This window comes from Prionailurus bengalensis, chromosome C1 (assembly GCF_016509475.1).
Source record: "Prionailurus bengalensis isolate Pbe53 chromosome C1, Fcat_Pben_1.1_paternal_pri, whole genome shotgun sequence".
NCBI lineage: Eukaryota > Metazoa > Chordata > Mammalia > Carnivora > Felidae > Prionailurus > Prionailurus bengalensis.
In genome coordinates, this window is record NC_057345.1 from 63,643,855 (window position 1) to 63,653,156 (window position 9,302).

Sequence of the window (9,302 nt, forward strand, 5' to 3'; positions counted from 1 at the left end):
CTATATTATATCCAGGTATAGATGAGGCTCCTCTGGTGTCTTTCCTTAAGTATATTTCCTCAAATACAGTTGTTCTTGACCTATGAAGACCTATGAACCAAAGAGACATGTTATTTGCTCCACAAATGGTGAACCCACAATGATGGGGCAGGCATAGAATAAGTGCCATAAATACTCCCATTCAAAAAGGGCAAAAACAGGAGGCTTACAAGGAGCCACAGATCCATGGAAATTCCATATTATAGCAGAACACTAGTTGGTAGTTCCTTGACTTGGGAATCAAGGCCTGGGAGTAATTCTCTATACTTCTTGGTCTGCACCCTGTTTTCTTGGTTTTACCTTCTGAGTCAGCTTCCTTTTTTCATGAAAAGTAGCCTATACTTGTTGTTGAGTAATCTTATAAGCCTGCTTCCTGCAAGAAATTTGAGAACCCAGAGGTCTTTTTTTATTTTGTACTATGTTGTTCCTTTCAGTCCATACTGGTGGTATTTCTGCCATATAATTCTTTTTAAAACTTGTGGGTCTCCTATGATTCTTATTGAGGGCTCATTCTATCAACAAAAGCCACACCTATGAATATTTTTGAGATACGCCCTTTTCTACTTAGGCTTCTGCTGAGACTGCTGAGAGAACAGACTTCAAGCTTCTTACAAGCCTTGTGTTTTAGCTAAAATGTTCTCTACAGCACCTCCCTACATCTTTTTGAGGTTTAGTCAAAGGATTTTATAGCCACTCCCTCACCTTCATCTTTTTCAGTTTTTATTGTAATGCCCCGGGTTTGATTTCCTATGTAGGGACATTTCTTTAACTTTAGTACTGTTTGCCATCTGGAAAGGCTGGGAATTTTCAAAACCAGCAAGTCCTGGTTCCTGTACGTTTAATAGTCCTTTTCTGAACTTATGTCTCTTCTCTCACATTTGATTATAATCAGTCAGAAAAAAAAAAGTGGCACCTTCAAAACTGTTTCTGGAGATCACCTTAGCTAGATAATCCAGTCCATTGGCACATTTTCTTTTTGTTTAAATGGACTCATACAATATTAGGGTTTTTTTTTCAATTTTTAAAAAATTTTTAATAATTTTTTTAAGTTTATTTATTTTGAGAGAGAGGGAGAGACAGAATCCCAAGCAGGCCCCACACAGTCAGTGCAGAGCCCAATATGCAGTTCAGAATCTCAACTCTGAGGTCATGACCTGAGCCAAGATCAAGAGTCAGATGCTTAACTGACTGAGCCACCCACGTCCCCTGTACATTTTCTACTTTCCATGTAACTGTATGTAACAGTGTTTGTTAAGCTTTCTGCCACTATGACATAACATGGATTTCCTGTCCTCTGGTTTCCTATAACATTTTTTTTTTACTTTCTTTTAAGCCCTCACCAGTAGCCTCTTCAAAGGCCATCAAGATTCTGCTAATACTGTCCTCAAAGTCCTTTCAGCTTCTCCCACTTCTTGGTTCCAAAACCTCTCCCACATTTTAGGTTTTTATTACAGTATCATATCATTTGTAGTACTAAAATCATTAGTTATCTATTGCTGTGTAACAAACTGTCCAATATGTACTAGCTTATGACAAAAATAAGTATTATTTTCAAATTTCTGTGGGTCAGGGACTCAGGAGTGGCTTGGCTCAGGGTCTCTCAGGAGGTTGCAGTCCAGATTTTGACCAGTGCTACATTCATGTGAAGGCTTCTTGACAGGCTGGAGAATCTGTTTCCAAGTGGCTCACTCATGGTGCTTTTGACTTGATGCTGGGTGCTTTGTTGGAAGCTTTCATTCCTTGCAATGTGAGCCTGTTCATCAACTGCATATGTTCTCATGACATGATGTCCAATTTCATCCAGGGTGGGCAATCTAGGAAAGCAAGGTAGAAGTGACAATGCCTTTTATGACTCAGGATCAGAAGTCACAAGCCATCATTTCTGCCACATTCTGTTCATTACAAGCAAGTCACTCTGTCCAATACACAAAGGGAAAGGAATTTGGCTCCACCTTTTGAAGGGAAGAGTGTCAAAGAATTTGCAGACATAAAAACCACTGTAATCTGAATCCTGTTTTACCACTAACTCTTCCAAAAAGATCCCCAAGGGAATATGCACACGCAGATTCATGCGCACACACACACACACGCGCACACACACACACTCACACACACACACACACGAAAATGAAAGCAAAGACGGAGTTTGACCCCAAACCTCAATATATAACCCCTGGTCTGTGGACAAATTTTTTTTAAGTTTATTTCTTTATTCCAAGAGAGAGAGGGAGAGAGAAAAGCCCAGTCAGGCTCCACACTGACAGTGTGTAGCCCTATGTGTGGCTTGAACTCATGAGCCTGTAAGATCATGACCTGATCTGAGATCAAGAGTTGGACACTTAATCAATAGAGCCACCCAGGTGCCCTTGTGGAAGAATTTTTAACTGAAGCTAGATAGGTCCAAATGATAATACAAAAGCAGGCCAAAGAGCACTTAGGTATGCTTCCACTCCAAAGCTAACCACTCCAGTGAGAGAAAAGTGGAAGGAGAACCTATGAGAGAAGAGAAAGGGAAGCGTGGAGAGCAGACAGACATATTTCCTTTAGTGCCTAGAGTTTCTTGCCTCAGGGTTTTCCAAATAGCGTAGTAGCTCCAGGGCCGCATCTGTGTTGGAGGAAAGAAAAATATGAAAAAAGAGAAAGAGAGATGATGGGAAGGTTTCGTAGGGCAGCTGTAGTATTCTTATCATTCCAGGCCTGTGAAAGAAAAGAAAGGAGGAATGACCCAACATGTATATGGTATGATATTTAATTAGCAAAGTGGCTCTACCCAGTAGTATAGTGACCAGTATAATGGCCTTAAAACTGATCAGGTTATAGCAGCAGCCATCACTTTTTCACAGTGCAACAAGTTGGTTGGGGCGGAGGGAGGGGGGTTAAGATGAACATTTCCCCATTTTTTTGGTTTGTATCCTGTTAATATTGTTGACTTAATCCTACTAGCGGTCAGTCTAGAGCGTGGTCATGGCTTTCATGGGGGAAAGATAAGCAGTGCATTTAGGTAAGTCCCATTTCATTCCTTTTGTGGGTCTCCTTTCGCAATCTTTCCTACAACAACAGTATAAGAGCCAATATAAGGGGGGGTCTGGGCCCCAGGTTCCTTTAATGTTGTCCCTAGAAGTTTCTGAGATGGATGAAGCCTGGAGATGAAGGCTATCATGTACCCCAGGTTGAGATTTCATTCCTCTGTGAAATCTTTCATTCATTCCTGTCATCTCAAAATGGTCCACTGTATTGTCCAGTGAAACAGCATTATTAAAATAAGCACCATGTAAAAGCATAGCCCCAAATACAGTTATATAATATAAAAAGGCTCCAAATTTATTGCCACCAGAATAAATTTAAAAATTCCCTTCTCATGATCAACTACTAATTATTCTGTTGCAAGGGCACATTTTGAGAGGCATTTGCCCTAATCTAGAGAAGAAGCCCTAACTCCAGATCCTCACTAGCCAGTGGCAATGGCCCAGACAAGCCTCAGGTGGCATATTTGAGATCCTAAGATACAATAGGTCACAGGTTAACTGGCAAGTATAAACAGCAGCTGTCCTGCTGCATCACAGGGAATATCAACTTCCCAGCTAGAGTCAAGGGGGAGCCCTGCTGCCCACACCCCTCCTTAATCGAGCCAATCCTACACTTTAGGGTCTGTCATTTGCAGCATTCCATTTCCACATACCTATTTCCATATTAATCATGACACCTGGTTGCAATTCAGAAACCCACATCTCTAGATGAGAAAAGGGAAAGAAAACAAAATTGTCAATTGATTGTATCTCAGTTCCAATTCAGCGATTGGAATCCTAATCTTGCTATTAAGATCTCAGTCTCATGTCCGGTAAATTTTCTATCTTTGCCTTCTGAGTAGGGTCAGTGAATGACACACAAAAGGATGTGGCCTCCTCCTCCTCCATCTTTTTCCTCCCCATCTCATGTGCTTATGCCCCTCATGGCATAAATGGGGTTGGAGTGGAGAGAGAGGAGTACACTCAGGTGATTGCCTATACCTTAAAGATAAGGAGGTGAACTCCTTTCTGTTGGCTAATTTTGCTTCTCCCTCAGATGCTGGTGACATGAGAGATGCTCATATCTGCAGATATCTCCACCTGGGTGCAGTAGGAAGCAGTCTCCCCGTCATCCAGTTGGTCTTAGTATAGGTGATATACACTCTCAGCTGTGTTTCCCTGATGTAGCTTCGGGCCAGGGGAATCCCCAGAGGAAGATGCTCCCATCTCACTTCAGCCTCACTTCAAGAAAGTGTACCAAATGCCCCATCATGTGTGTGGTTTCTGACTAGGTGGGTGGCTGTCCTAGTCAGAATGATATTTCTCTTAACCCATCTCCAAATCCTCAGCACCAAGGATCCTGGAAACCTTCTGTTTCTCCTTTTTGGAGCTGCAGAGTACCCTGCAAGCTTTGTATCAGCTCTGTTATGAGCCAGCTCTCAGAAACTCCAGGCAGAAAACAGGCCGTTTCCCCATGACCTAGAGTGATCATCACCCTGATTGATGGCTCTTCTGGGACTTTCAGCTTTTCCCAGGATGAAAGAGAGAGGCAGATGGAACATCACTGTTTCCACACCCTGCTTCACCATTGGGAAAATGGTAAAATGGAGAAAAGACCAACTATGTAACTATAATTCCTTCCCCAACTCTCTTTTTCCCCCTCTCCCATTTTTAGATTTCTTTATACAGATGAAAAAGGAAGGACAATTATCCAATAGTTTCTGCTAGAAGACCTCAATATAGCAAATCATATGCTGGGTAGTCTAGAACCAACAGGTTAATGAACTTGAAAGGTAAACGAGGTGTATTTTGTTCTTAGCAATGAGTGTTATCAGAGTATTTTACACCAGCATCATCCTGTTGCCTTAATATGAATGATTTCTATGACCCATCTAAATTCCTGTGAATGACACTGAAGACCTTCCATAATCTTAACACTATCTACCACATCTGTACTGGTCCTGCAACAGTCTCCTCTTTGAATCATAAGAAGCATCTGTTTGCTTCACACATATACTGGTTTTTTTTTATTTTATTTATTTATTTATTTTGAGAGAGACAGAGACAGCATGAGTGGGGGAGGGGCAGAGAGAGAGGGAGACAGAGAATCCCAAGCAGACTTAACACTGCCAGTGCAGAGCCTGACAAAGGGCTTGGGCTCACAAAACCATGAGATCATGACCTGAGCCAAAACCAAGAGTCGGATACTTAACCGACTGAGCCACTCAGGCTCCCCACACATCGTGCTATTTTTATGCACTGGCGTCTTTTCAGTGCTTTGCTTTTTTCTAAGACCTCTCTTCCTTCCTCTTCTCCTTTTCTCTCCATCAGCATGACCATTGTTGTTGCCTGTGTTATCCTTATACTCCAGGATGAACGGACTACTTCTTCCTCATATCTTCATTAAGCTCTGGACTCCACATTGAATGGAACCTAGATGGAGGTCTCCTTGAGGGCAGAGGGCATGTCTCATTCGCCTTTATATGCCTAGTGCCAAGCACAGTGCCTGGCACAACATAAGTGTGGAATACATAAGTGTGGAACTGAATTGAGGTTCTGAAGGAAACTTACCATATCCAATTTGTTCATTGCTCTTGTGAGGACCCCTCTGTCTACTCTTCTTTTTTTTTTTTTCTTGCAAGATTCATTTTGGGAGCAGGTCATTTAAAACCACTTACATCATGTTCTGTCTGTATGCTCTGATTGCATACCTTTCACAGTAATATTTTATAGACAGTAATTATCCTGTCACTCTTATGATATAGGTTAGTATCACTGTATTGATTGAATAGCTTATTTATTGAACTGCTGTTTGTCTCAAAGACTCTCTTTCTTTCAGAAAAATTCAGCTTTAAAAGATAAAGGAGCTATGAGCAAAGTCAAGAAAAAAAAAGAGATAGTTGGCTGCTAAATTTCTGACACTGTAATAAGCCAACTTTGATAGCATTGATTTCATAACTAACCCAAGATAGATCTTAAAATGAGCCAATCTATAGTTTCTTTAAAATAAATAATTCGGGGCGCCTGGGTGGCGCAGTCGGTTGAGCGTCCGACTTCAGCCAGGTCACGATCTCGCGGTCCGTGAGTTCGAGCCCCGTGTCAGGCTCTGGGCTGATGGCTCGGAGCCTGGAGCCTGTTTCTGATTCTGTGTCTCCCTCTCTCTCTGCCCCTCCCCCGTTCATGCTCTGTCTCTCTCTGTCCCAAAAATAAATAAAAAACGTGGAAAAAAAATTAAAAAAAAAAATAGAAAAGGTAAAATAAATAATTCAACCAACAAAGGCACATGAAATGAATGATAAGCAAAGATGATCAATGCTATCATATTCATTCTGTGTTTTGAGTCCAGGAGAACAATCCTGGAATATTTCCTCTTCATAAAGCATTTAAACCAACTTATGTATTACAACTATTACACGAGAGGCAGTTGCATAGTGGTTTGTGGTACTATGTGCTAGGCGCTGTACCTAGGAAATATTTCATTGCCTCATTTAGATCTCACTACCCTCTTGTATTAGGGTTCTTCAGAGAAGCAGAACCAATAAGATTATATATATATATAAAGAGGTGCATCATAAGGGATTAACTCACATGAGTATGGAGGCAGGCAAGTCCCAGTATCTGCAGAGATGGCAAACTGAAGACCCAGGAGATCTGATGTTTCAGTGTGAATCTGAAGGCAGGAAAGAAGCTGATGTCCCAATTCAAAGGCAGGGAGGGAGGCAGAAGGAATTCTTTCTCACTTAGGAGAGGGTCAACTTTTTTATTCTATTTGGGCTTTCAACTGGTTGGACAAAGCCCATTCACGTTAGGGAGGGCAATCTGCTTTACTCAGTTTACTGATTAAAATGTTAATCTCATCTAAAAACAACCTCATAGACATACCCACAATAATGTTTCACCAAATATCTGAGCATCTGTGGCCCAGTCAAGTTGGCATATAAAACTAATCATCACACCTTTGTAGTAGGTTCCATGACCATCCTGCTTTTTAGATGAGGCAAAAGAGAGAGGTGATGTAACTTCCTTGTCATGTACAATGGATAAATGATATAGATTCTGTTCTAACCCAGGTCTGACTATCCAAAGCATGGTTCTTAAAAAAGAGAACAGGACTTAGAATTTAGACAGACCTTGATTTTTTAATGAGAATTAAACTTTTTAAAAAAAGGAATACAAAAGCACATATCACTGTGCTTGGCATATAAATTCATCATATATGACTAACATTATTAGTATTAGCATTAGTATTATTTATCTTAGAGAGAAAGCAGAGGGAAAGAGAGAGACAGAGAGAGAGAGAGAGAGAGAGAGAGAGAGAGAGAGAGAGAAAGAGAATCTTAAGTAGGCTCCACATTAGCATCAAGGCCAACATGGGGCTCAATCCCACGAACCTGGAATCATGATCTGAGCTGAAATCAAGAGGTAGATACTCAACTGACTGAGCCACCAAGGGGCCTCTATTATTAAAAGAATTATTATTACAAACAAACCTTGGTCTTCAGAATACTAAGTAGTGAGAATTCCAGAATGTACTTTAAATGAAGATATATTTGACCAAATATTATTCTCTGTTCTTTTCTTTGGTTTTGTGATATAAAGATAAAAAATTGTAAATCACTAGATAGTTAATTTCTCCAACATATCCTCTTGCAAAAATGATATTACCTTTGGCAGAGATATACTTTATTCCTGCTGATGCTGTTAGAAAATGGCAAGGTCAACCAAAATGAGAAATTGACAGCATCTCTGTCTTTCCAGTTTTTAATAAGTATTGTCAAAAGAAATAATAATCAGATTTGAACTTGTTTGTCCTTGATGTGCCTTTTTTAAAAGGCCTCCTGGAAAATCTAATGTAAGATCAAAAGCAGCTGGGAAAGAGTAGAAATCACTTGAACATACTTCCTTTCTTTATTCTATGGGATAAAAATAAAATACTCACTTTCAATGATTCAGGCACTGGGGGATTTGCCTCTTTCTTTTCCTAGGGTGTGGGGAATGTTGGTAAAGGGAGCTCTAAGGAAGTAATAAACCAGATTTTCCAAAATTTAAATAAATATTACCTTTCTAGGGAATAAATGGTTTTTAACGACTTTGTCCCCCAGACTCCTCGTCTCATTTCTAGGGCAAAACCCAGGCAAAACTGTGAAATTAGTTATATTTTTTTCCTTCTTTTTCTTCTGCCACGAAACCTCCCATCCTTCATCCAAAATCCTTGTGTTCTTTCATCTCCACATTTTGTGTTCTCAGCAGAGGATGTGATAAACTCACAGCCATTAAGATACAATGACTTCTAAGAATTATTGTGCTCTTTTTACCAATCCCCTTTAGAATTTAACCAGCTTTATAACTTAAAAAGCTTTAATTATAGGCATCAATGAGATTGAGGGGGCATTTACTACAATCAGAGGGACCTCTCTGGAGTTGCTGAAATCACAACATATAGAGAACAGGCTCTCTCTGCTTTCCTAGACATTATGTGCAGCCTTGCTGTTTTCTTACCTTGTCTCTAATGTGGGCCCTAATTCCAGCTACGCTCATCGCAGTGCTAATCTCCCTTACCTGATTCCTACCAGTGCTCTCCTCATTCTGTCTCTATACAGTGTGTCAGTGCTGTTGTCTCCATTCAGAATGCCTTCTTCTCCCCTCTCGGGCAACCCAGGCCCCTTACTTCAAATGAGCCCAGCTTAGTCAAAATTCTCCATTGAAGGTATTAAAGTTTAACTGAGGAAATAAACCATCTTCCAAAAAAGCAACTATGAAAAGGTACAAGGTATATACAACCAGTAGCCATGCTAGTGATAGATTCATAAGTAAACATCATCCTGACTCCCAAGGAACTTATCTTCTTCTGAGGGACACAGATAAACAGAAAAGCAACACACAGGTAGGAAGATACAGTAGCACAACAGAAACGGGGCATTATGGGAGCAGAAAGGAGGTACCCATCTGCTAGAGTGCATTGTTGTCACCTGGGTAGCCCTGAGAAACTGCATTATCTAAGGAGTTGTGCCAAACAATTGCCACATGATTTAGTGTCTCTGACTTTGCCAAGTAATACTATATCACAGGGGGGAAAAAAGAGAAGCATTTGAGTGTAGTAGGACTAATGAACACACACATCAGAAGGAATGTTTCCAGCAAAGAGCAATAGTCAGACCATGAGCACCATTAGATTTTGGTAGCTCTTCCTCCCATTGTCTCACACTGAAGGAAGGGGCTGCTGAGTCGCTTCCCTGATCGCACGCATCCAGCTTCCTT

The 9,302-nt window shown here is 40.7% G+C and overlaps 1 long non-coding RNA gene across 1 annotated transcript; it reads right to left on the reverse strand.

Moving 5' to 3' along the window:
* Positions 1 to 1,566: 1,566 nt before the first annotated feature.
* Positions 1,567 to 8,837, reverse strand: LOC122479601. The gene is made up of 3 exons (XR_006296373.1): positions 8,604 to 8,837; positions 6,633 to 6,714; positions 1,567 to 1,853 (listed from the first exon to the last, which is right to left on the reverse strand). It is a non-coding gene; the product is annotated as an uncharacterized LOC122479601 (long non-coding RNA).
* Between the last annotated feature and the right edge of the window lie 465 nt (positions 8,838 to 9,302).